Source organism: Lissotriton helveticus, chromosome 8, assembly GCF_964261635.1.
Source record: "Lissotriton helveticus chromosome 8, aLisHel1.1, whole genome shotgun sequence".
NCBI lineage: Eukaryota > Metazoa > Chordata > Amphibia > Caudata > Salamandridae > Lissotriton > Lissotriton helveticus.
In genome coordinates this window covers 1,066,320,955-1,066,348,834 of record NC_136069.1, presented here as the reverse complement: position 1 = coordinate 1,066,348,834, position 27,880 = coordinate 1,066,320,955, and positions in this window count along the sequence as shown.

Sequence of the window (27,880 nt, the reverse complement as noted above, 5' to 3'; positions counted from 1 at the left end):
GATGTCCGCGCCGGTCTTTTTCAGCAAGGGAACGACCATGGCATGCTTCCACTCCTGTGCCACCATAGACTCTGTAAGAGATGTATTCAGAAGTGTCATTAGGACTCTCCGTGGCTCAAGGTCCAACAGTTTTAGAATTTTCATAGGAACAGGGTCCCGAGGGGAGCCTGACCTGATACTGTTCAAGCACGATGAGAAAGTGATGTCATCAAACAATAGCCAGTCGTAGATGTGCATTAAGGGAAGGGGAAGAGGACTGCTAAAAGTATCCGCCGGTAAGGAATCAGCAGATGGCAGAGGAGTAATCAAGGATTCATGGATACGCTCCACCTTAGAGATAAAGAAATCTGCGATGGCATCACACTGAGGTTTATCCAAAGCCGAAGGAGAAGGTACCGTGTCTGCTCCCGTTAGCTTCTTCACCACTGCAAAAAGAGTCCGCGGACAGTTCTGTGCTTGAGTAATCGTGGATGCCGTAAGGGTGGCCTTGGCCAATTTACAGTTAGCATGATAGCTCTTTAATGCTTCTTTATAAGCCACCTTACTAGGGGTTGAATAGGAAAGCCTCCATTTCCTTTCCAGAGCCTTGCACTTGGCTCGTTGTAATTTTAAATCTTCAGAGAACCAAGGTGCAGGAGGATGAAGGGATCTGTGGTTATTAAGTGTAGGAGGAAGGAATGCAGTTACAGCATCCATTAACCACTGGGAAACTACAGCATTAGATTCTGATCCAGAGCTTTCCACAGTCGGAGTAGATTCAGTAAGATGTTGATTGAATGCCACCATATTAAGCTTGTCCCACCGATAGAAAGGCTTGCTCTTACCGGCACAGGGCTTAGAATTGGGTAAAGAGAGAGGTAACATGAAGTGTACCGCAAAATGGTCTGACCATTCTAGTGGGCGGGCCCTTTGGGAGCAGTCATAAGGTAGATTAGAAATAATTGGGGCTAGCAAGTGACCGGCCGAGTGAGTAGCCCGCGAGTTGCGAAGTAAAAGATTAAAAACTTCGAGGTCAGATAATAACGACTGACTGAGAGTACCTTCAACATCTTCAAGATGGATGTTAAGGTCACCAAGAATGGTGAAATTAGCCGTTTTAAGTAATACGGGAGATATACTATCAGCCAATGAAGATATCCAAGGGCCAGCATTGCCCGGAGGGCGATATATCAAAAGACCGGAAAGCGTTAGTTGAGGGCCAATCATTAATTTAAATAGTGCGGCCTCACATCCAGGGAGGGGAAACGACTCCAACTTACATTAGTAGATGGTTTTAAAAATAATAGCAATCCCCCCACCCTTCCCGTAAGCCCTGTCCTGACGTACCATCACGTAGTTGTTAGGAACGGCTATGGCAATGTCAGGTCCAGAGCTTTCGTGGATCCAGGTCTCAGTCAAAAACAATGCATCAGGCGACTCATCATTTATAAAATCTAATAAATTGAATTTATTTTTGGGAAGTGATCTACAATTAATACTCCAAAATTGGAGAGGAAGGGAGGTCAGGAGTTTCTTAGTGGGCTTCCTTTTGCCCCGGTAATGCGCCTTGGTTGTTGTGTCTTAGAGAGCAGCATTTTGCCGGTAGAAAAGCCGCAACCAGCACAAGTAAAGTAATGGGTAGGCAAAGTACAGGAGATACAGGAGACGGGTATGCGGGGTCGCAAAGATCTTAGTGTAAAGGCAGAATACGTTAAACGATTGGCAGAAAGATCATGAGTTAACCAACCTGAGCTGGAGTGTGAGATGTCAATATGCAGCCCGTCCTGCAGCCCGTACTCAGCGCGGACGGGCGCAGACGGGCTAAACTCAGGCGTAACTCCGGCGGTAATCCGGTGATCCCACTGCGCGTTACCGCTGTGCGTCAGCATGGCTAGCTTTTATGCTGGTCTAGCCTCCTAGCGACAACTAGACCGCTGGGAGCATGAAGCGCCGCCGGGCGTGTGACCCACTCAAGATGGCCGCCAAACGAGACAGGGCGAGGGACCCGCAAAGTGCGGTGTTCTTCCTGATTAAAATGCAAGTAAGCGGGTCAGAGATGCGAGTGTGCGAAGTCCGGTTTTAAAACAGGGAAATAGGCAAATAAAATTCAACTTATTAGACAAAACGGGGATTTTTAAAATATGCACGCAGGAGCTGCACGATGATGCAGCGATAGTCCAATAATGCACCGAAGCTTGTAAGAGCGCTCACCTGCAGTTGCCATGCTTTTATGCTGGTCTAGCCTCCTAGCGACAACTAGACCGCTGGGAGCATGAAGCGCCGCCGGGCGTGTGCCCCACTCAAGATGGCCGCCAAACGAGACAGGGCGAGGGACCCGCAAAGTGCGGTGTTCTTCCTGATTAAAATGCAAGTAAGCGGGTCAGAGATGCGAGTGTGCGAAGACCGGTTTTAAAACAGGGAAATAGGCAAATAAAATTCAACTTATTAGACAAAACGGGGATTTTTAAAATATGCACGCAGGAGCTGCACGATGATGCAGCGATAGTCCAATAATGCACCGAAGCTGTGGAATAACAAGACTCAATCTATTGGCATGATTTTTGCAATCAATTTATAATCGCAGTTAAGTAGCGATATAGGCCTACAGGAGTCCATATATTTTGGTAACTTCCCTGGCTTCTGTATTAAAATAATGCTTGCCTCATTCCACGAGGGAGGCAAAGAAGCCTTACCCAAAGAGATATGATTAAATAACTGGCAGATAATTGGTGACAATATACCTATCAATGATTTGCAAACTTCAGCCGGAAGACCGTCTGGCCCAGGTTCTTTGCCTCTTTTTTACTCCTTTGATAACCCGTTCAACCTCTAACTGGGATATTTCTTGATTTAGTATGCTCTTAAGCTCGGCAGATAGTGGCTCCACAAACTCCAGCCAATTCTTTAAAGCCTGCTCTTCAACCCTAAGATCCTCGTTGTAAAGTTTTACAAAATATTGATGAAAAGCAGCCGCTATTCCTTTACTGTCCGTAACCGTCGAGTCTAACTCCTCAACTCTTATTTCTTTAATCAGATTACGAACTTGGTCTTTTTTCGCCTTCCATGCTAACAATTTACTACTAGCCTCATCATATTCAAAATGCGCAAGTTGACTGGCATCCCATTTCTCCTTAACCCTTTGACTCAAAATTCCCACTAAATCTGACTTTAACTCTGCTAACTCTTGCAGAATCGTCTCGTGTACCACGGATCCACCAGGATTCACAATATCTCCCACACAATGATGAATTTTCTTCTCCAAATCTGTGACCTTACTATGATATAATCTCCTCTTCTTGGCACCAAGGGCACCCAGTCTACCCCGCAAAAATGCCTTACATGTATCCCAAACAATATCAATACTAGCTGATCCCAATTTTTTTTCAAAGAAAACTTCCATTTCCTCGCCCAAGACTTCCACAGCTCCCTGGTCATCGAGGACCGTTTGATCTAGCCTCCAAATTGAGCCCGAAGTGCCATCCTCTAATTCCAGCGATAGTATTATAGCTGAGTGATCCGACAGATGCACACCAACATGCCTCACATAGGTCACACAATCAACTATTCTAGAATCCAACAAAAAATAATCAATGCGGAATTTATGATTATATTTTTTATTATAAATTTGATGTTCTGAGCTCCCGTACAAATGTTCTAGAGGCAGAAGTGAAGGATCTTAGGGAGGTCGTCATGGTCAATCATAAGGAGATAGATGTTATGAAGGGTAAGGAAAGGGATCATGAAGATAGAGTAGAAAGATTGGAAAATATGCAAAGGAGGAACAAACTGAAGATTCTTAAGTTGCAAGAAGGCAAAGAAGGGGCGGATATTAATAAATATGTAGTACAACTTCTTAAGACAAAATTGCAGTTGGAGGATAGTGAGGAGGAGATTCTATGAGATATTCAGAGAGTGCACCGCGATCCCTTCAGGTTGAACCCAAACCGCCCAAAGCCCAGGAGGATTTTGGTTAATTTTTTGACTTACGGGTTGAAAGAAAAGATCCTGGCTGCCGCTCTTAAAAAGAAAACCATTGAGGTAGATGGTGCAAAGTTGGAGGTAAGATCGGATTTGTCCCCGGTAACCGCTAACAGGCAATGGGAGTTTGGTAAGTGGATTGAACCATTGAGGAAGCTGGGAGCCTCAGTACAACTGAAGTTTCCCGCTTTCCTAAAGGTTATGTGGAATAACAAAATGCATTTGTTTCGATTTGTTGAGGATGTGGATAATTTCTTGGAACAATGTCAAGCTGGTAGTTTGTAATTAAGTTAAGCTATCTTATGTTTATGGATTGTTCTTCTCTTGTTCTGTTAGGTTTACTTAGTAGATCCCGTGCAGATATATTTTTAATTTACTTTGGTGTTTATGCATACCGTCCGCAGTTGGCACCCAAAGGGCCTCGGCCATGGGAAATTTGATTGGGTTTTCCAGGGAAGGGGGGAGGTTTTTGAGACCTCAGGGGAGGGGGGGTAGGGTATTGGTTAGGGGGAGGGATAAGGGTTAGGGTAAGCGACAGGGGAGAAAATTTGGAAAATTCCTCAGAAGCCTTTCTGTTGTCAGGTTTGGTGTGTTAGGAGATTTAGGTTGTTATGAGCATGGGTAATTTAAGGGAGCTGAGAATCCTATCTTGGAATATAAATGGGTTACGTGTGAAGTCGAGGAGAGAGTTAATTTTTAATTATTTAAGGGATTCTACAGCTCAAATTATAATTTTTCAGGAGACCCATTTATCAGGGGCTGAAAGTAAGGAACTTTTTTTGAAATAGCGGTGGGTGGCCCACTCAGTTGTTACGCCACAAACAGTGGTTACAAAAGGAGTTGCAGTTTTAATCAGGCAGGCAGTAAACATTTCAGTGGAGGGTGAAGCCGCAGGTGTAAGAGGGAGATGGTTGATTCTGAAATTAAAGATGGGTGGGCAAATGTTTGTTGTTGTTGTTGTTGGTTATTATGGCCCAAATCAGGATGATGTAGGTCCGTTAGATGAGCTGGCCAGGGAACTATTGAGTTTCTCTGGAAAGATAATTATGGCGGGCGATTTTAATACTGTGCTGGATCCTAAATTGGATTGATCAGTCAAGAGTAGAGCGATGGTTAATTCTAAAATGTCAAAAAAGGTTAAGATGATGATCGCCCAGCTGGGTTTGTGCGATATTTGGAGACATCGGTCTGGCCAGCAACTAGGATTTACATTTTATGATAAAAAATATAATGATAAATCCCGCATTGATTATTTTTTGTTGGATTCTAGATTAGTAGATTGTGTGACCTATGTGAGGCATGTTGGTGTGCATCTGTCGGATCACTCAGCTATAATACTATCGCTAAAATTAATATTAACATCTTGTCGTATGATGTCAAATAAGATATAATAGAAACTATATTCTCAATACAGTTGGAGGAAAGCAGCAGACCAACTACCCTTTTAGTCACTCCATGTTTTTCACAACAATGTTGTTTGATTAAGGACATTTTTCATCTATGTTGTCTACAATGTTGGTGGACTGCTTGATTAATGATAGGGATTGCAATCAATTGTGTTTATGCTCTGAATGTTTCTACTATGGCAGTAAGGTGATTTTGCAATGATCACCCCATGAATCAAAATGCAGTAGTGTTTTTTCAATTTCCCCACTGGTTATTGTAGACATGGCTATGTAAGTGACAGGCTGTAGTGGGCAGTGCAAACTCTTTGCCTTTTCCAGTGCTTAATTTGTTAAAAAAAAAAAAAATCTCCAGCGCGGAAACCTAAAGCTTTTCTTAGTAGCCCGTTTTGCCCAAATTACGTGTTTGCCAAATACCAAGGCTGCTTTCACACAATTCCATTCACCAGTATCCATGCCAACCTAACAAAATAATTAAAATATTTCAGAGAAATTGTAAAGACTTGTAAAAACTGCAGAATAGGAAATGAGTTTTTAAAAGAAGAGCAGCAGTAAGTAGATTTAAATTAAGGCAACAGAAGAAGGATATAACTGTTTAGTGCTGTGATTAGCACATAATGCCAAGCAACATATTAGTCACAGATAGGAATTGAAAAGATGGGGGAGGGAGGGTTGTGGGGGATGTGGGCGGTTCATATGGAGTATAGCAGACAGGGCTGGACTGGGAACCCAAAGTAGCCCTGCCAATTTTGTGGGACCGGAGGCCACCCACGGTGGGGGAGGGGCGGCAAGCGTGAAGCCCTACATGAAGCACTGCTGCTTAACAAAACTGCTGCTGCTTTTTTTTGCTGGGGGCTGATATTGCACCATTGCAGCGAAACTTACCCCAGTAACAAAACCAGCCCCACCACTCCAAAACCAGCCCTCACCCTTCCAGCCTCCTGGGCAAATGCCCGATATCCGCTACGGCCAGTCTGCCCCTGATAGCAGATGACCTGCCAGACAGCAAGGTTGGCGGAGACCATCACTTCTGTCTTCCTGGTAGAAGACAACCTTAAATACACAAGACCCCAGACATCCCACCCTGGGCGGGCCTGCACCCAACTTTTGGTAGAAGGGGCCTTTGCCACATTTTGGCGGATCTCCAAATCTGCTAAATTCTAAATGACCCCTTCAGTGTTTGTGCTGTTTACCTAGCAATACAGTCATCCTGTTCTCAATGAGCACATTTTTAATTTATCACTGTTTCAGTCTGCCTCATGATAGATATATAGGTGGATAGATAGATAGATAGATAGATAGATAGACACAGACAGACAGACAGACAGACAGATAGATAGATAGATAGATAGATAGATAGATAGATAGATAGATAGATAGATAGATAGATAGATAGAACTTCTAAAATGGACAACCATGCAAACCGTCACTAGGCTTTGACATAGAGGAATAGAGGAGGACAATGCAATTAAGCCAGCAATTAAGCCAGTGCAGAGTCAGTCTACAAATCCACGAAAATGGAGCATCTTGAAGTGATACAAAACACATGGAACTTAATTGAAAGCCATACAAAATCACTCAGGCCCTGATTCACAAAGATACACTCTTTCAGTATTCACAAAACTGCTTTCCAATAGTGAGTTTAACCCTTTGCGTGCGTTGGACGGCCCCCGGCCATCCGAGGAGGGTGTGTGCGAACCACACCCAGTGATAAATCAGCCGCACCGCAGCGGAATTCCCGCTGCGGTCAAAGGGTTAAGGGTGCGGAGACTCCGCCGTCGAGACCGAGACCGAGTGCACATAAAAATGTAGGGCATTCCTATCTTTTTATGCTAGCAGTTTTGCGCCAGACTTCATAAATTAGTTTTGTTAAGTAAGTTTACTTTTGTGAATAAGGCCCTCAGTGTTTATAAATCAGGCAGTTTCTTCTTGAACAAAAGACACAAACAAAATACCAAATTTGTATATTTGAGGTGACCAGTGGCTTCCAAACTATTAGGAAAATTAATGACTCCCCCCAACCTTCAGTCATGTAAAGAAATGCAGGCACTTCCGGAAAAAAATTGTGTGGACATGAATCACTACCAGTCAATGATCACTTGTCAAAACTCTTATTCACACTTCACGGAAGCTGAAGATCTGTGTTAATGAAAAACTCAGATCAATAAAGATTTGTGTCCATGTTAATCTGAAAGACATTCCTTGCCAGTCTGTGCTTAGGAGAGCGTTTTACAGGCTTTTATCGAATGAGTGGACTGAAATATTGTGTGAGATTAATTCACATCACAAAAGAACATTTTATCATCTCTACCATCAAATGTCACCTTGTCACGTTTGATCAGGATGAGGCAACCTGATTGACAGTTGGTTGTTAACAAAAACATCCTCAGATTTCTAAAGGAAGTGTCAGAACCAACTTGGCGGCTGAATGCAAGAGTTGCTGAATACCAAATGTGTTTCGTCTTGAGTCCGCCTAATGCGTGTCTTTCGCCATCCTACACTTCCTGTGTCTTTATCGCACATTCGCAGGTACTTTTATATCCCTATGTTCGCCTTTGTCACTGTATAGCTACCTTTCTGTTCCTCCATATTTATACCTTTTTGTTTTTCTTTCTCCTGCTTTTGATCAAAGTCTGATGATTAAAACTATGTGCTGGTCCCCAAATGTGAGGGCCAGTCCTCGAGATAGCTTAATACACTGTACTTCCAATGTTTACTCTGGCATACGGATTAATTATCAAGAATCTCATCTCTCTTAAAAACACGCATGCCTAGAAAGGTGGACACTATAATCCCATGAGAATGAGAGCATGCAATACCCAATTTGGGTATTCTCAACTAGAAAAAGATTCAGAAAGATTAAAAGTTTCTTGGCATACTAGGGCTTCTCCTTACACGTTATTAATGTAAAAGTATATCTTTCATCACTTCACCCTGATAGAGAAAAGAACATTATTTTTGTCCAGCTATATCAAATGCATGAAAAAATATAAATAAACACAAAGAAACAGTATAGAGCTAATCCATTTTCTCTGCCTCCTGTTTTACAAACTGATTTCTTGCAAAAGAATAAACAGGCACAAGCATCAAAGCTTTTTGCGATCGCAAATCAGCTTTTGGGATGCATCAAGGGTGAAGCCCTCGCAATTTGAGAATTCGCTAATATTTGCGAGTTCTCAAATTGCGATTGCATTTGATTCCTTAAATGCAATGCATGAAAGTTTTAAAAATAGCGATTTCGCAATTAGGGGGAGCAAATTACCATGAAGTTGAACTTCATGGTAATTTGCGAAAACTTTGAAAAATGCACTTTTGTGCATTTTTCTAAGTTTCATGTTGCGCACACACATGTCCTTAGGGCATGTGTGTGCACAACATATGTGCACAGATTAATTTCAGGGGTGAAACAAGGTGTCCTTTGGACACCCCTGCACTCTTGAAATCACATTTTCAATTTGCGATTCGCTAATGGCTAATCGCAAATTGAGAATGTCTTCCCGTTCATTCCTATGGGCCTCTAGGCCCATAGGAATGAATGGGGAGGTATTCCTTAATTGCGACTCGCAATTTGCGAGTCACAATTAAGGAATGTTTAGAAATCACAAATTTTTCAGCGATTTCTTCATGCATAGGCTTTTGCGATTTCTTAATTGCGATACCTTGAAAATCTCCTTTTGTGTGAGAAGAATCTCTGTTTGAGTCACCCTTCAATGTGTAGATGACATTGAGGCAGATAATCTATCGGACATGTTAAAAATATAATTTTGCATGTCAAGCCAATGATATCCGTTGGTATTATATTTTTATTTATCTGCTCTTGTATTGGGACTAACTGACACATGACACCGAGCTTGGGATTATATAATGAACATACTTGTTACTTAAATATTGCTATTTGGAGATGGTCTTAATGGAAAGTTTGTATATATGAAATTCATGAACAGACCAAAACTGTACAAATTTGGGGAGTTATGTACATTTATTAGATCAAAAATCTGCTAGGTTTACAATGAGTCAAACATCTTCACAAGGTTCACATTTGTAGACTGTTGAAGTAGATTACAGACAGCCTTTTTTGATATAGTTTGTACAGATTCTGTATATGGTGCAATAGCAGTTTGAATACATGCACCTTATCTTTAGGATCTGAGATAGAGGTGCATATAGGTGCTTAAGGGGTGCCTGACACATTGAACAGATTTCGAGTTCAGAAGGGCTAGTCATACCAGGCTCTAGGACAGGAGAGTATTGGATTGCACAAAGGCACTGCTTAATGTCTTGGATTCAGCTGCAACATTTTGAGCTGAAGTATCTAAGATCCAGACCCTTTGTTCAGGGGAATGTCCTTGTTTGCGACTTCCACCTCGGCTTAAGACACTGAGCTCAGGAATGATAATGATGCATTTAGAGGGCTGTACTGAAGCCTAGACAATATGTAGATTGACACTTTAAAACATCATCACACTGACACATCCCTGAGAGGGTTACTCATCATCAACATCATCATTAATCTTTATTTGGTCATCCAGTGACAATAAAAGACTCACAATACAGTAAAATCACATAAAATATATAGAAAAAATCTTCAAAATCCATACATCCATTATCATATAAAATCACATAAAATTCTAAGAAGAATAAACTAAGGACATGCGGTACAAAAGTATCAGTTCATTAGACAGTTGCAGCGCGCATTCGTATCGATCTCTGTATATAGGTTACAATCGCAAAGCATATTTTCACAGTCTGTAGTGTTTGTAAAAACTGCATAGCAGCCCAGCACTGTCTATAATTCGCCTTCTTCAAGGAAGGTAAAATAAGCATTCTCCTTAACAAGGAATTCAATTTACAAAAAAGGATAAAGGGCATTGTGCTTTGTTCAGACTTTGCATCACATGGGTAAACCAGCAGGTTAGCAGCAAACATATCTTGCCTAGGATATGCAACAAGGAAAAAAAGGGTATTCAGTGTTGAGGCACAGTCTGCTAATATAGACCTATGGTGTAAGTTGTTAACCCAAGTCAAGTGAGTCTTAGTGCCACAATAAGTGCGAATCTGAACATGGGCAACAACAGTAGACATTCCTGCATTTTTAGCATTCTGTCCTCTGCACCTTTAACTAAAAATTATTTTAATCAATGTTCTGGAAAAGTTGACAGAAAAGGTACAAGGGTTCAAAAACAATTCATTTAGATCCAGGCAATTACAGGTCTTAGATATATATCGATCCATGGAATTTTCAAACTCTTTTCCATTTCCGGACAGTCGGCTAAAATTGTGTGGTTCAATACGGTTTCCTCCGTAGTCCAGATTTCAACCATAGCAGGACAGGTTGCAGCCCCACAAAGTCACATATGTACCCAGGTCTGACTTCCATATGACGTATTAAATTACTGATGGACTTGGGCACGGATTACAACCTTTTTAAAAAAACATTCTCTTTCTTCTCCATCACTGGTTGATTGCCGAAATCCCAAACACCGACCCCATATGTATTGCTTGGGCAGCACTTGGATTTATATATTTTTAGCGGCTCTTTGATTGCCTTTCTCCTTAGTCTGGCTGCAAAACCCAAAACTGCTTCTGTACTTCTAGCCTGAGCAGCTGCCCTGCCAGCTTTCAGAGTGCCCCAAGCCAGTGTCATCGAATGTCCCAGATACAGATAAGACAGAACCTTTCTAATTTTCGCACCATTAACCTTTTTTCGAGATCCAAAATCATTATATGTGTATTGGATCAATTGACCATCAGATCGAATCTGTTCATGAAGGCACATAATTGATCTAATAAATGCTACAATCCAATCTCAGTTCTAGCTAGTAGGACAGTGTCGTTGACACATGTTAAAGCAGGTATACTGCGTTTGCTAACCATGGGACAATCAGCTCTAAATTTCAATAAATGTTTTTCTAAGCCATTAACGTGCAAGGAAAAAAGAAAGGTAGCCAATATGGACTCCTGGCGCACACCACAGTCAAGTTTGAAGCTGTAGTTTCCCCTCCTGGGCCATACCTCATGCTTGCTGTTACCTCCAAATGAAGCTCCCTTAAAAAAATGTCTGATACTGGGCTCGACCTGCAATTACCAGAGTTCTGACCTATTGATAGAATCGAAGGCCGAGCTCAGATCCATGAAAGCTCAATTAACTTTACCTTCCTTCCGAATGGTACACTTATTGATTAATAGGTAAAGCTTAAAACATTGCTTTATTGTCCCGAGGCGACATGAAATCCAAACTGGAGATTTGAGAGCACATTATTTTCCATTGCCCAGGTTTGAATAGGTTCTATCAGGTTCCTAACCATTATTTTAGCCATAGAATTTAATAAAGAAATGGGATGCTAAAACTTTGGGTCCCCCTCTCCCCTTAGATCCTTTCTTAAATATTGGGACAATTGCCACGTGTGATCAAGCCATAGGTGGGCACATAGATAGGGCAGGCTTAAGAACATTGGTCAAGAGAGGAACCCAGAGGGAAAGATTTGCCATAAGGAGACCCACTGGTATCCCATCTGGTCCGGATGTTTTTGCTGTGGGGCACCTGTTAATGGCCATTGGCACATCAGTTATATCGATGGGTGAAAGTGATTTCGAAGGAACTATTGGAATTACAGGTGTTGACGTCTGGGGTTTGCTCAAAGCATGTCCATCAGAAAGGACAGGATCCGAATATAGTTGGGAAAAATGCCTAACCCAGACCTCCAAGGGGATCCCTGTCTCAAACCTGGTATTATGTACTCTCTCCAGATAATTACGATATACTGTTTGCCAGAAGAGCTTGCTTTCTCTCAGCTCACTGGCCCTTACTAAATCAAAGTAAGCTTCTTCCCCTAATGTTCTATTCCTAGCAGATATGGCAGCCTTGTATCTGTTTCTACAGGTGCGAACCCATTCTGGGTCTCTTGGCACAACTTTATGTGCCAGCAATAGCTGGTTATGGGCTTTGGTACAAAATGTGTCAAACTACCTCACACACTTGTTATGATGGATATTTGTCCTGACTATGAGCATTTACCATGTTTTCGCACATAATCTATCAACACTGCTGATTATCTCAAGCTCCCCAACCTAATGTTCACCTGCAGGCACATAATAAAATCACATTGATTTGCAGCTATTAGGTTGGAGAGGAACAAATCCTTATCCACTCTTGCCTAGCTCATAGTGACCCCCTTGTTTGTTGAGTAAGCCGATGAAGGCAGGTTCTAGAAGACATGTCTCTTGAAAACAAAAAACTGCGTAAGGTTTAATAAAATATAACCAGTCGGGATTCGCCAGATTTGGACCCAGGCATGCCACATTCCAGGATGCAAATTTGTTTCTTTAGCCATCATTGCTTCTGAAACCCTTAATAACAGGGCTTTCCTGAGTTGGAATGAAAGGGCTGAGCGCCCTCAGTGAAAGAAGGGGCATGTCACACTATCCGTACAAACCTTGGGGTCAGCAGACTTATTTGTGAGTCAATCTCTGCCTCCACCCCATCCGCTCCGAAGCCACCAAGGTCATCTGCGGCGTACCCCAAGGCTCATCCCTCAGCCCCACGTTGTTCAACGTCTCCATGGCTCCGCTTGCCCACGTCGCCCGCCGGCACAACCTCAACATCATCTCCTATGTCGACGACACCCAGCTGATCCTCTTCCTCACCAACGACCCCCACACAACCAAAACCAACCTCCACAAAGGAATGAATGCCGTCGCCGTCTGGATGAGAAACAGCCAACTGAAGCTGAACTCGGACAAGATGGAGATCCTCATTCTCGGTCCTACCCCCTAGGCCTGGTACGACTCCTCGTGGCCGACTGCACTGGGAGCACCTCCTACACCCACCGACCACGCACGCAACCTAGGGGTCATCCTCGACTCCACCCTTTGGATCACTGAAAGAATATCGACTGAAAGAATATCGACTACCCAAAATATCGTTGAGAAAATATCGAGTACAAAATATCGAGTTTCTATCTACAAACAGGTAAGTACAAAAATATCGAGTACAAAATATCGTTTACAAAAATATCGTTGTTAAAAATATCGACTTTACTAAAAACAATGTTTAATTACATTAATATAAAAAATTAATTACTAAAATATAATTAACAATACTTAAAATAACTTTTAATAATTAAATAATTAATGAAAGTAAAAAAATATTTTTTTTTCATCATATTTCTTAAAACATATATATATAGTAACAAAATTTAATTAAATAATATGCAATATTGTATATGTACCCCAAAAACCCCAAACTGACCCTGAACCCTAAAAATACCCCTTTACCCAAAAACTGAAAACTGACCCTGAACCCTAAAAATACCCCTTTACCCAAAAACTGAAAACTGACCCTGAACCCTAAAAATACCCCTTTACCCAAAAACTGAAAACTGACCCTGAACCCTAAAAATACCCCTTTGCCCAAAAACTGAAAACTGACCCTGAACCCTAAAAATACCCCTTTACCCAAAAACTGAAAACTGACCCTGAACCCTAAATATACCCCTTTACCCAAAAACTGAAAACTGACCCTGAACCCTAAAAATACCCCTATACCCAAAAACTGAAAACTGACCCTGAACCCTAAAAATACCCCTTTACCCAAAAACTGAAAACTGACCCTGAACCCTAAAAATACCCCTTTGCCCAAAAACTGAAAACTGACCCTGAACCCTAAAAATACCCCTTTGCCCAAAAACTGAAAACTGACCCTGAACCCTAAAAATACCCCTTTAATTTAACATAATTAGCAATTAATCAATTAAATTAAATTAATTACCAATTAAATTGTAAATAATTAACATATATTATTTAATTACCAATTAATTAATTATTACTACCAATTAATAAATTTACATATTTAATTTATTATAATTAAATTACTTCCCACCCTATTCCCCTATAAACCCACAACCCGCTACAGAATAAAATTACACAATAATTAAAAAAAATTATTAATTAAAAATAATTATTAAAAAAAATGACACTTTTCACATATATTATAACATAAAAACACTATAAATAATTAAATATTATTGAAAAAACTATATTTTTTACTATCTAGATTATATACTTGGATATTTTCACTGTCTATATTATTTACAGTCGATATTACTTCACTTACCTTAAAAACGATATTTTGACTGTCGATATTCTGTCTAGTCGATATTTTCTCCAAACGATATTTAAAACTCGATATTCTTTCCAGTCGATATTTTGGAGTCGATATTATGTCTGTGCACCCCACCCTTTACATGACGAAGCCGGTCAACGCCTTCTCCTCCTCCTGCTTCAACACCCTCCACATGCTTCGCAGGATCTTTAAGTGGATCCCCACCGAAACTAGAAGGACGGTCACCCAGGCCCTTGTCAGCAGAAGACTGGACTATGGCAACATACTCTACGCAGGAGCCCCGGCCAAACACCTGAAACAGCTCCAACACATCCAGAAAGCCTTCGCACGCCTAATCCTTGACATCCCCTGCTGCAGCCACATCACACGCCACCTGAGAGACCTGCACTGGCTCCCCATCAACAAGAGGATAACCTTCAAGCTCCTCACTCATGCACACAAGGCACTCCATAACACCGGACCAGCATACCTCAACAGCCGACTCAGCCTCCACACCCCCACCCGCCAGCTCCTCTCCGCAGACCGCGACCTTGCCACCGTCCCCTGCATCTGAAGAGCGACCGCCGGTGGCAGATCATTCTCCCACCTCGCCGCCAAGATGTGGAACACCCTCCCCATCTGTCTACGGCAGACCGGAGACCTCCTAAACTTCAGGAGACTCCCCAAGACCTGGCTCTTCGAACAGTAGCAGCGCTCCTCCCCCTCTAGCGCCTTGATACCCTCACAGGTATTTTGTGCGCTTTACAAATGCTATGATTGATTGATTGGTTGAATCTAGTTGGTCCATCTCTGATAAAGGTAGACATCTATTCATAGTTGTGACACAATTAGTGGAGCTTCTTAGTGGCCAGTTAGGATTGTTAGCTTGTCAAAAATAGACCAGCAGGAGGACATCAATAGCTGAACAGCTGTGCGCTGGAAAATTATGCCTGGCCAAGATTTACTTGACAGTAGCTCTGTTCCTAAAATTCACAAAAACACAAACATTGTTGTCTAGTTTTGTGAGGTTGTCAACCCAAGAGACCTTTCACTGTGTAGTTTTCCTAGATCATCGTCCTTCTTATTCATACACTGCACTAACTTAATTAGCAGCAGGTCATAGTTTTCACAAGTGCCTGGCTTCAAAAGAGGCACACTATAGAGAACAAGCACAAAAGGAGTGGGCTGTGGGGGTAGCTGCAGAATTTGATGGTCCAATGGAGGTTATATTAGTGACTGATCCTCTTTCGTAGAATGAGTTTGAGCAATGTTATCACCAGAGACCACCTTATGACTGACCCCTGTGCCACATATCTTCCAAGCTGAGCATTGTTGTAGCACTTGAATTTGAAAAGAGGACCTAGAAGGAGTGGGAAAACCCCTCTGATCAAGAGCATGGCCCCCATCCATTTTGGTAGCTGTACTTGCATCCTTAGTCAGAGGTCTGGAATGGTGGCCACAGGGATTTTGCCCATCATATGAGCCTCCAAAGAGTCCAGCCTACCCATCTCAGCAGAGATTAAATTTGCTAGTTTATCCTCCAAGCAAGAGATCTTACTCACTATACCCAAAGCCGTCACCAAGGACCCTGCCATTGCTAGCATAGCATCCTCAGTTATCAAACACGGATCCAGGGTGGCCTTTCCTTTCCTGCGCTGGGAGCACTTGTTTTTGGACCGGGGCCACGAGGAATCAGGTCAGGTGGAATTGGTACAGTGAGTACATAATATGCAACATTTATAATGATTAGTTAATTCAATCAATCAAATGCTTGTAAAGCGCAGCTACTCGGTCGTAAAGGTCAAAAGACGCTGGGGGAGAGGGGTTGCTTCTAATCCGTCTAGGCACTGTCGTTCAGTCGAAGAGTAAAGTCTTGAGGTACTTTCTGAATTGGGGCAGTGATGGTGATTGCCTGAGGCAGAGAGGCAGGGTGTTCCAGCTCCTGGTGGCGAGGTAGGAGAAGGAGGAGAGGTGCCTGGTGGGTGCAAGGATTGAGAGGTGATGGTTGAGGTACGCAGGTCCTATGTTGTGGAGGGCTTTGTAGGTGTGTGTGAGGAGCTTGCAAATGACCCTTTTGTTGACTGGGAGTCAGTAGAGTTCTCTCAGGTGATGTGGCTGCAGCACAGGATGTGGAGGATGAATCTGGCTGCTATATTTTGAATATTCTGCAGTTTTGTCAGGAGTTGCTGGTCGATGCCAGCATATAGTGTGTTGCTATAGTTGAGTCTGCTGCTGATGAGAGTGTAGGTGACCATCTTTCTGGACTCAGTGGGGATCCACTAGAAACTATTTTGAAGCAGGTGAAGCGTGTGAAAGTAGAATGAGGTGACGGCGTTGATTTGGCTTTCAGAGTAAATGAGGAGTTCAGGATGATGCTGAGGTTTCATGCATGGGCCTTGGGTGTGGGGGTGTTCCTAGTGCAGCCAGAAGTCATCTCAAGCGGAGGGGGTGGGGCCCAGGATGAGGACTTTGGTTTTGTCTGAGTTGAGCTTGAAGCAGCTGTCTCTCATCCAGGTACCGGCAGTCTTCATCCCGTTGTGGATGTTTCTCCTGGCGACTGGGGCTTTGTTGGTGAGGGAGATGATCAGGGTGTCGTTATCGTAGGAGGCAATGTTGAGACCATGGTTCCTGACGATAGCAGTGAGCGGGGCCTTGTAAACGTTGAAGAGGGTGGAGCTCAGGGAGGAGCCCTGGGGCACTCTGCAGCTGATCTCTGTAGGTTCCGAGAGGAACTTGGTAGTCTGACTCTCTGCGTGGTGAGGATGGAGCGGATCCATACCAGGGCTTTATGGTGGATGCCGTGCATCGTGGAATCTTGTGCATAGGGTGCAGTGGAAGACAGTGTGGAAGGAGGTCGAGAGGTCCAGGAGTAGGACTCCTGTTTCACCTCAGTCTAGGAGGGAGCAGGAGGCATCTGTAGGAGCGAGGACAGGGGTTTTGGTGCTGTAGTTGCTTAGAAAGCCAGATTGGTAGAGGTCCAGGACGTGATTGGCTTCAATGAACTCTGAGAGTTGGGTGTTGATGACTTTCTCGATGGCCTTAGGAGGCAGGGAGATGGATCTAAAGTTCTTGAGGTCCCTCTGGACGGCAGAGGGCTTCTTTAGCAGGGGATTGATCTCGGTCTTTCCAGTCTTCAGGGAAGGTGCCAGTTTCGGTGGAGGAGTTGATGGTGTGGCAGGGATTAGGGACGATGCAGGTGGTGGCTCTGTGGAAGATGTGGTGTGGGCAGGGGACCAAGGGGGCGCTGGAGTCAGAATATTTGCTGTGCATAGGTTTCTCCCCCTAGTGCCTGACAGTCACAAGGGAACATTAGAACTACCGCTAGTCTCAGTTGGCTCACTAGGATCACTAGGCTCTATCCTGCTACTTATCCCAGAAATAAACTTCATAACAGTACATGGTTGCTCTTCAACAGATCTGATCTACCATGGCATTTGTTAGGTAAGAAACTGTTGTGCCTGCCAGTGGGCTCAACCTTGCATATGTAGACTTTCTCATCCCCATATCAGCACAATTCATACTCTGGTCAAGCAGAAATACGAAAAGTAAGAAGCAAATGGTCACCGAAAAGAACTTACTTCATGGTGATTCCAGACCTGAGTTTTCAGAAAGGTGGTCCCGCCCAGCCTCTTCCAGGCGCTGATGGGCACAGGATGGGCTTGGGCACCACCAGGTCATGGTCCACACGTGGGCTGTGCAGTGAGTCCACAAAATGCTCTTTATAGCGCTGTAAGGGGCTGCAGGTGTGCCTGATGACAAGGCCCATCTCCGTTGCCGTGCAGAGTTCTTAGAAACGAAGTTCGTCCGCAACCACTCCCGCACTGCGGGTCCACGCAAATCACTATATAGTGCGCAAAGTGGCTGCAGGTGTTCCTGATGACAAGGACCGCCTCCATTGCCCTGCAGAGTTTTGGGACACGAAGTCCAGTCACAACCACTCCTACGCCGCAGGTCCACCCAATATGCTATATAGCGCTGAAAGTTTTTGCAGATGTATGGTTTTGTAAATGCATTTATATAGTGCATACTACCCCTGACAAGGTGTCAAAGCGCTTTTTAGGTGAGTAGCACGCTACTCCGAAACCCATAAGGATTAGTGGTGGATATGTTAGTCAGTTATTTGGATTGAGGGGGATAGTGGAGGGTTAGAAGAGGGAAAAGGGTGTGCATTTATATAATACTTTCTACCCCTGATGGGGTGTTGAAATGCTTTTCCAGCGATAGGCATACTAATCTGGAACCCATAAATGTTTTTTGGTGAATTAGTATAATGAAATAGGAAAGTAATTTGAGTGGTGGATATGTTAGTCAGTTATTTGGCCTGAGAAGGATAGTGGAGAGATAGAAGTGGGGAAATGGTTTGTATTTATATAGTGCTTGCTACCTTTGATGGGTTGTTGAAGTGCTTTTTTGGTGAGTAGCACTCTACTCTGGAACCTATAAAGTATTAGTGATGAGTTAGTATAGTGAAATATGAAAGTAATTTGAGTAGTTGATTTGGTAGTCAGTTATTTGGATTGAGAAGGATAGTGGAGGGATAGAAGAGGGAAAAAGGTTTGCACTTATATAATGCTTGCTACCCCTGATGGGGTGTTGAAGCGCTTTTCCAGTAAGTAGCACGCTAATCCGGAACCCATGAACGTTTTTTGGGTGCATTAGTATAGTGAAATATGAAAGTAATTTGAGTGGTGGATGTGTTAGTCAGTTATTTGGATTGAGAATGATAGTGGAGGGATAGAAGAGGGAAAAAGGTTTGCATTTATATAACGCTTGCTACCCCTGATAAGGTGTTGAAGTGCTTTTTCGGCAACTAGCACGCTACTCCAGAACCCATTAAGGACTAGTGTTAAATTAGTATAGTTAAATATGAAATAAATTTGAGTGCTGGACATGTTAGTTTGTTATTTGGATTGAAAAGGAAAGTGGAGGGATAGAAGAGGGAAGGATTTAGAAATCTTTTTTGTTTGTTTTGGAGATCATAGCAGTAGGCTTGGGATAAGTAAAAGGGAGGTGGGGGTGAAGAATCAGAGGGAAGGGTTTATGAAGGCTTGTTTTGGGGGATCAGAATAGTAAAAGAGATATGAGATGATGCAAGGAGGGATAGAGTAGGAAAGAGTCTAGAAAAGGTTACTTTGGGGATCATAGTATTGGTACGGGTGTGGGATGAATGAGAGTTTGGAGGTGGAAGATATATATAGATAGAGGTTATGGGTGAGAAATAGTGTAGTGCATTGGAAAGAGTAGTAGAAAGAGGTTTGAGATGAGTCAGAGAGTTGAGATAAAGAATATATTGAGGGCTGTATAGGGTGAGAAATCGGGCAGTGCATTGGATATGCTGAATTAGAAGAAAAGTAATAAATATATAGATCCATAAGTACGTGGAAGGTATATAGATTCATAAAGGGAGGTAGTATATGCAGATTAAAGATGCCTTACATAAACTCCGGCTTTCAAAAGTTATTGTACTTTAAATTAATTTCATTTATAGATATTTATTTGTAATTCAATATTGAAGCAATTATAGATAAATAGTTATGATAAAAGATTTACTTATTTATGCAGTCACTTACATACTTGTTGAAAACATAGAATAATGTAACTATCAGTAATATGTACATTTGTTAAGCAAACTAATGAATATCTATATATATATTTTATTATTTTTAAACATAATTATTCTACATGTTTATACAAAACAATACACATATATAGGCACATATCTATAATACAAATGAATGCTTAAATACAGAGAGATATGCTGTATATTTATGTTTGTGTATGGTGGTTATGAGGGGAAGAGCAAACTCTTACGTAGTTTTCTGAAGATAAGGTGGTTATCCGTGGATCTGATGTTGGTGGGTAAAGAGTTCCATAGTTTTGCTGCTTGAACAGAGAAGGATGTGCCCCCCATGATTTTTTTCTGTATCTTGGGATTTTAATGTACCTGATGACAAGGGCCTCCTCTCTTGCCCTGCCCAGTTCTGTGACATGAAGTCCTGCTGCAGCCACTCTAATCGGTGCTCTGATACATGGATATATTGGACATTGTCCTAACGTCATGGAGAGGATTACGACTATTGACATCTGTTTGTACTGAATAGCACAGCAAAGCAGGGGTGTCTCACATGTTTCATACTCACTCTAGTGTGGAAGTATCAAGACAGCAAGGGTCATTCTAATATCACAATCTCAGAACCTGTATTTAAGTACAGAACCTAACATGTCTTGACACGGCAAGCAAAACCAAAAGTTGATTTAGTAGTAAGTCATAGTTTTTAACCTGTTTAAAGAAAATCACCACCTATACTGGCTGATCTGCACTTGTAACAACACATATAACACTTTCTCCCAAAGATTTCTTTAGTCCCATTTTTATAGTATCTGTGCTCTCTTCAGGTTACTGGGACTTACCCGATTTCTTTTGCTACCGCCACAGGACTCCCGCTTTTGCTCCCGGTCTCCCCCGCTGCCGCAGCCTCCTGGCATCTTGGCACGGCCGCAGTGAGGGGGGACTACATTGCCCACGAGCCTTCGTGGCAGGAGCAGGAAGCCGCCCACGCCATTACGCGCCCAGAGGGGCTTAAAAGACGAGGAGAGCCCCGGTGAAGCGGGTGCTCTCTTCAGGTTACTGGGACTTAACCGATTTCTTTTGCTACCGCCACAGGTCTCCTGCTTTGCTCCCGGTCTCCCCCACTGCTGCAGCCTCCTGGCATCTTTGCGCGGCCGCAGTGAGGGGGGACTACATTGCCCACGAGCCTTCGCGGCAGGAGCAGGAAGCCGCCCACACCATTACGTGCCCGGAGGCGATTAAAAGACGAGGAGAGCCCCCGGTCGCGGGACGCGCGCGGGACTCGCCGGGCTAAGCCCAGGCAAAGGGCAGGCCATCTGTGGCCGTCCAGGGCAGACCGTGACAGGGCAGGGCCACCAAACTAACATCCGGATATTGGGAATATTTGGTTCTTGGCAAGACTTTGTTAATCGTCAGTGACTTTCGATTTCCTTAACTCCCCTAATTCTGCGTGTGTAATTATTTTTGTCCAATACTGGTTGTTTTAGATTTCAGCATGGGCACTCGCAAAGGAATAGGGGGCCAAGGGGTAGTGGGCAGTCTTAACGCCTTTCTCGTCAGAGCAGAGTCGGTTCTAATAAAGGAAATAGAACTCACACAGCGAAGACTCTCCCTAGAAACACGCAGAACTTCTATGGAACCCAAAATAGTGGTGGCTCCCCTTGTAAATGTTAATGGAACTATGTCTGACTAGTCCGATAGTCTTATTCTGACCACCGCACCACAAGTACCATTAGAACCTTTGGTTGTAATTTCGGAAGCTCCATCTATACCCCTTGTCACTGCTATAAAACCTATAAAGGATTCATAACACAGGGTAATAATTAAATTTAGGAGACCAGAGGCTGGAATCAATATACAAACATATTTATAAACAAAGATGCCTCTGACACCATCAATCACACTCTTTTTTGTTGCCTCAATAGTCTCTTTTATTGACTCTGGGGTTTAAGTGTATCTTTTTTTCTTATTTGATTTTTTACACATTTGGGATTCTCCTTCGTTTCAAAAATGTATATTCTATTCTCCTTTTTTGTTGAAGAACATATATGTACACACACTAAACATTGATTCATACAACATATATACAACTAGATCATCTATACATGAATTTATAAATGATAAGGCTCATAATGAATTCATCAAAACATATACTAATCATATTTACACTTTTTGTATCATATTAGTCCTACTAATATTTTCACAAACACTAGGGCAAGAAAGTCCTTTTTTCCTTCATGTCGGCTTATTTACCGTGATCAGGATAGCCACAGGAGGAAGTATTAAGGCAATACCACTACCAGCCTGAATATACAGATAATAGAATATAGAAGACGGGTCCCGTTTTATTTGATTAACTTTTATAATAAGGACTTTTATTCATTCCCAAATAAAAATTTTATTGAGCTTTTTAAAGTCATATCAGATTTAGCCCAACGTCAAGACACAGATGATGGCATAGGGATCCTCCTAGGGGGGGACTTTAATGCCAAAATCTTAAAGGCACACTGGGTTTTGGACAAATCTCAAGCTGATGCAGCGGTACGAAGGGGTTTAGAGTTAGATAGCTTTATTAGTGAACACATCCTTAGCAACGTAATGGATATGGGCCATACCTCTAGAAATCAACAGGCACCAACCTTTAGAGGTAGAGATTGCTCATCGACTATCGATTATATTTTAATGTCCCCATGTTTAGTAGATCGCCTTACAATGGCCAAAGTCCTCGAAACAACTTTTGGAGATCACAACCCGCTGATTGCGGCTCTACGATTGGGACCTAGCCCTGTGTATGTTACCTCTCACGGGGCGAGAGATATTACCCCCTCAACAGACAACTTAAGGTTGAAATGGAGGGGAATAGATAGCTGCAGTATAGTAGAGATTGTGATAGAGGAACATCAGCATTTAATTAATTCCTCCACATCGACAGATGGGAACCACCTTAGGAAAATTGAAGATTTTATTAAATTATGTTCCGTAATAAAATCTCTCCTCTCAGTGCCAATAGAAAAGATAGACAAAGAACCCAGATGGTTCGACCGCAACTGCTCAGAAGCGAACAGGGCCTTACGTAAGGCTCTGACTTCCAAACCCAGGTGTCCAAAGAAGGTAAGGGCTGCAAGGAGGATGTATAAAACTAAAATTGAAGAACGAAAGGCTGCCTTATTGACGGAGCACTGGGAGGCATTAGTTGATTCCGCAGCCGGGAAGAATAGAAACTCCTTTTGGCCCGCAGTCAGAAACATGCGTAATATGGGTCAACAACTGAACAGTTAGTTGTACTATCTCGAGCAACTATGGGAGAACCATTTCACTAAAATATACGCCGCCCCAATAGAGGATAACGTTTTTTATGTGCCAGGACAACTATGTTGTTTACATATCACGCTGCAGGAGGTGGAAGTGGCCATCAAACAGAGCCTTGGTAATAAGGTCCCTGGCCCTGATGGCCTTCCAATAGATATTATTAAGTGGAAACCTGAACTCTGGGCTCCACCCATGCCAGACACCTGGACAACGAGTATTATTGTGACAATATATAAAAAGGGTGATAGATCTGATCCAATTAATTATAGACCAATCTCACTTATAGATAACACATTAAAGATTCTGGGGCGAGTACTTTACAACAGGGTCTTGGAATGGATGGAGGAAAGTGGAATGCTGGATCCTTGCCAGATGGGTTTTAGAAGCAAGGTCGGCACGGTCGAGCAATGCTTGAATTTGAACTTAGTAATTGGTAAATATATTATTGCTCGATCATCACCAATTTATCTAGCATTCATGGACTTATCGTCCGCGTTTGATCTAGTTAATAGGTCCAAACACTGGTCCATTCTTCTGGATTATGGACGAGATGAACCCCTTGTATATTTTTTGGCATTTCTACATACTGACCTCAAAGCACAAGTCAGGATCGGGATGGGTGGGGAGATCTCTGGTGCTATTAGGGTGGGAAGAAGGGTTAGACAGGGGTGCGTTTTAGCACCCCAACTTTTTATCATTTATATTAATGGGCTGAGCAATTCTTTAAAGCAGGCGACCTCAGATGTTCCGAAAATCAAAGGGAAATTATTACCAGCACTTCTCTATGCAGATGATGCGGTCCTTATGGGCCGCACTCCAAACTCCCTACGCATCCTGGTCAAAACCTTCGTACAGTATATGGATGACCTGGATTTGCGTGTGAACTTTAAAAAATCTTTTATCATGTCATGCGGGCCAGGGAAACAACAGCTTAATTCCATTTTAGTGGGGACTGACAGACTATATTCTACCAGCTCATTCCCATATTTAGGGATGGTCTTTGCTGCGAACGGCTTGTGGACTGGACACTTGGCCCACTCCACGAGCAAGTTCTCAAAGGCCATCAACTCAATTCTTAGCCTACCCCGCCCAAGGAAAATAGGCGCAACTAAAGCTATTTTAAAAAATGTTTAAATTGCAGTGCGCTTCAGTAGTCACATATGGGGCGGAGATATGGGGCCTGGTAAAAAAACATTGCATCCAACTAGAAGAAAACCGCTTCTGTAGGAAAATTCTATGTGTCCCAATTTCTACCTCTGAGTATATTTGCCACAGGGAACTAAATCTGCATTTCATTTGTGATTTTATTAAGACAAGACCAGCGTTATTTTGGCTCTCGATTTGGAGGAATAAATCAGCCATTCTGACGCAAGAACTTATAAGTGACTGTCTTAATTGTGAAAAGGGATTGGATATTCCCTGGTTCTCAGGAGTTTACAAAAGTTTATGTAGTGTGGACAAAGGCCACCTCTTTTTGGATCCCACCATAATTGAGCCGAAAGATAAGAATGAGTTAAAACATGCACTATATACACTTTATAATTTAGACAGGACAAAAAAGGAACTCAATAAATCGTCAGTCGCGGCATATATGAACAATGAGTTGTACAGGCAGCCATTACCACTTTATCTCACTCTGCCAATGTCCAATTTGGAAAGATCACTCCTGTTCCGTCTAAGGGCAGGAACTGTAAGATTTTTATTATGCTTTCCCCTGGGCTATTGTTCAAAATCACATTATAAACCTTGCCCCTGTGACGGAGTGAGTACACAAAACGATTTGCACTTTTTCTTCTCTTGTAAAATGTATCTAAATTATATCAAATGTTTTTTAGCGTCGTATTTTAGGAAACGTAGATCCCTTTCTTTGGGGCAATCCTATTTGATGTTGCTTTCCCTGGATACTGTAGAACTGGTCTTTCGCATTAGCACTTTTTTGAGACTTATTACCCGTGTTCGCAAAATGATGGAAAATCCTTGAATATCTGTTTTACTTCAGCTGTTAATTTGTTGCCTAAACTCGGAAACTTGTAAATTTAATTTGTAAAGTTTTAAAAGGGATTTTTTGTATATGAGATTGCTTTTATGAATTTGTGAAATTTGAATAAAGGTTTTTGAACTGAACTGAACTAGTATCTGTCTAGCAGTGCTAAAAATCATACATTTTCCAAGACCCTGCCCAATTTTGCTCATATTATTCTATAGACAATGAATCTAACAAACAAGTTCAATTCCCAAATTGTATGTGTATGGACAGTGATAAGCAACTGAGGGATGTTGATGAACCGCTCATGCATTGTTTGTGTACGTTGCTGTTTATGTGGATGCATGGTTATGTGCTTGTATGTGTGCATGTGTGTATGTGCCGTTTAAGTTGCACAATCCGTATAATTTTATATTGGGTTTTAAGTTTGAAGCATTCATTTAGAGCAATGCATTCACTAAAACATGTTGATGATTGAACATCTGACAGCATGATCATGTTCTAGGGCACCAACGAAATAATGGAGGGTTCCTATCTGAGTACCCATGTTTTTATTCCCACAGAAATAGGAAGATCTATGGCAGGTTCAAGACACTTAAGCTGTAGGGATTTACAAAGAGTTTGTTCTTGAAATGTGGAGAAGCAGCATTCAAAAACATTGTATAAGAAGGATGATCTGAGTTGAATATAGAATCTAGTAGTGGTGTACCAAGTATGCCTGCCATTGTGGAAAATGCTTGTGTTGCTCTCCATCCATCACTATGGAGCTCAGACATATATTGGAGGATTTGGATAGTTTTCAATGCAGTAATTTTTGAATTCAGGATTTGTGCATCCACTGCTACAATATGTACCTGTATATTTGAAACCAACAAGGGAAACCAATAGAGTCAGACAGGGACCTTGGGAGCAATTACGTTTAAACAACAGTGGTCCCTTGGAAGGAAGGGAATTGGGAACAATAAATAGAGACTCAGTCGTAACTATATTTGTTTTGAAATATCCAGCCGCACAGAGGTCTGATATTTACTTATCAGCAATTAAGGAGGTATTTTACAGCAATACACAAGGTGGGGCACAAGCCTGTGCCCTACGTATCACATGAATACATACAAACAAGAGCTAAACAGGGAACAGGGGGCTTTTAGGCAAAAGCTTAAGGTTCATTGCACTGAGAATTAGTCGAGGTCACAGTACAACAAGAGGTAACCACAACACCTTTACACTTTTAGTACACACAAATTAGACTTGTATAAAGTGTTTACAGAGTGTCGACGGCGTTTCGATCCGCATAATGGATATGCGGATCATAATCAGGACATAATTACTATGCCTAAAGGTAGGAAGACTCAATTGCCTATGGGAAGGAAGGGAGAGGAAATACAAACATTCAGGGATTAGGATTTTGCACAGTAAGTACAATTCACATTGAGGGTGAAAAACGCTGCATGCATAGGCGGACAGTGGACCGTAAGCCTAGTGCATAATGTGTGGAGATACATTGTTCAACAATTCAATGTCAGAAGAGCAGCCAAAACCACTGAGAAGCAGTGTCTAAAGATGAGTAATACAACCAAACCGATAATAAGGGTAAATTCAAGGGAGATACAGGGACAAATAAAACATCGACCAAGGTGCATGAATAAAACGGTACTTGTGACATGGTCAAGGTTCTGAGAGATCAATATCAAAAAAGGAAGTGCAATAGTGAGGGGGTCGAACAGCTATTACAGATTGAGGGTGAATAATATGCTGGCTTCCTGAGTCAGTATGGTGGGATGTTGTGAGCTATTACACAGCGTGTGTGATTCCTGCATGAGGGGATTAGTGGGAACACTCCACTCACTGTTGGGGAGTGGTACGTGGAACCCTACAGGAGGTGAAACGAATGAGGTGAAAGGTGAAAATACAGCGTCCTCGTACGACTGGCGCTAAGAATAATGCTCACCTAATGTATATCAGGGGATGTGCTGCAGCCCGAAATCCTATGGGAAAGGTAAGGAATAATAAGGGGGGGGGGCCCGCAACAGAATCGGCAGAATCATCTGATAATTCAGATGCCGGTGAAGGCTCTAGCACGTCCTCAAGGAACCCAGGTACCCATTTTTTAGGGCGTGGAAACTCAGAACCCCCGAAGAGGGGCAGGGTAAAACAACAACCACGATGGTACAACCCCCCGGGAGAAAGACAGACAAGACACAAATTTACCAATGGTAGACCACACCACTGAATTAGACCCCTGTAGTGACAATATGACGATTCCCATCTTCAATCTGTCCTCACATAATTTATCTAGTCATGAAATCTCCATCCTCAGCAAAGGACTCTCCTTTGACCCCACTACATACCCGAACTTCCTGGAATTACAGTCTGAATTCCTCAAATTCTTTAGGAAAATTAGGCTCCACACATTTTTCCTACAAAACCCCAGTCCTCCCAAATACACCTTTCACACCCCCTTCGACCTTTTCGCCATTTGCCAGTATGGTCCCAAGTGAAATTGTCACTTTTGAAAAAATAGTTCTCAAGGAAACATCACGCATAGCCAAATCGCACCT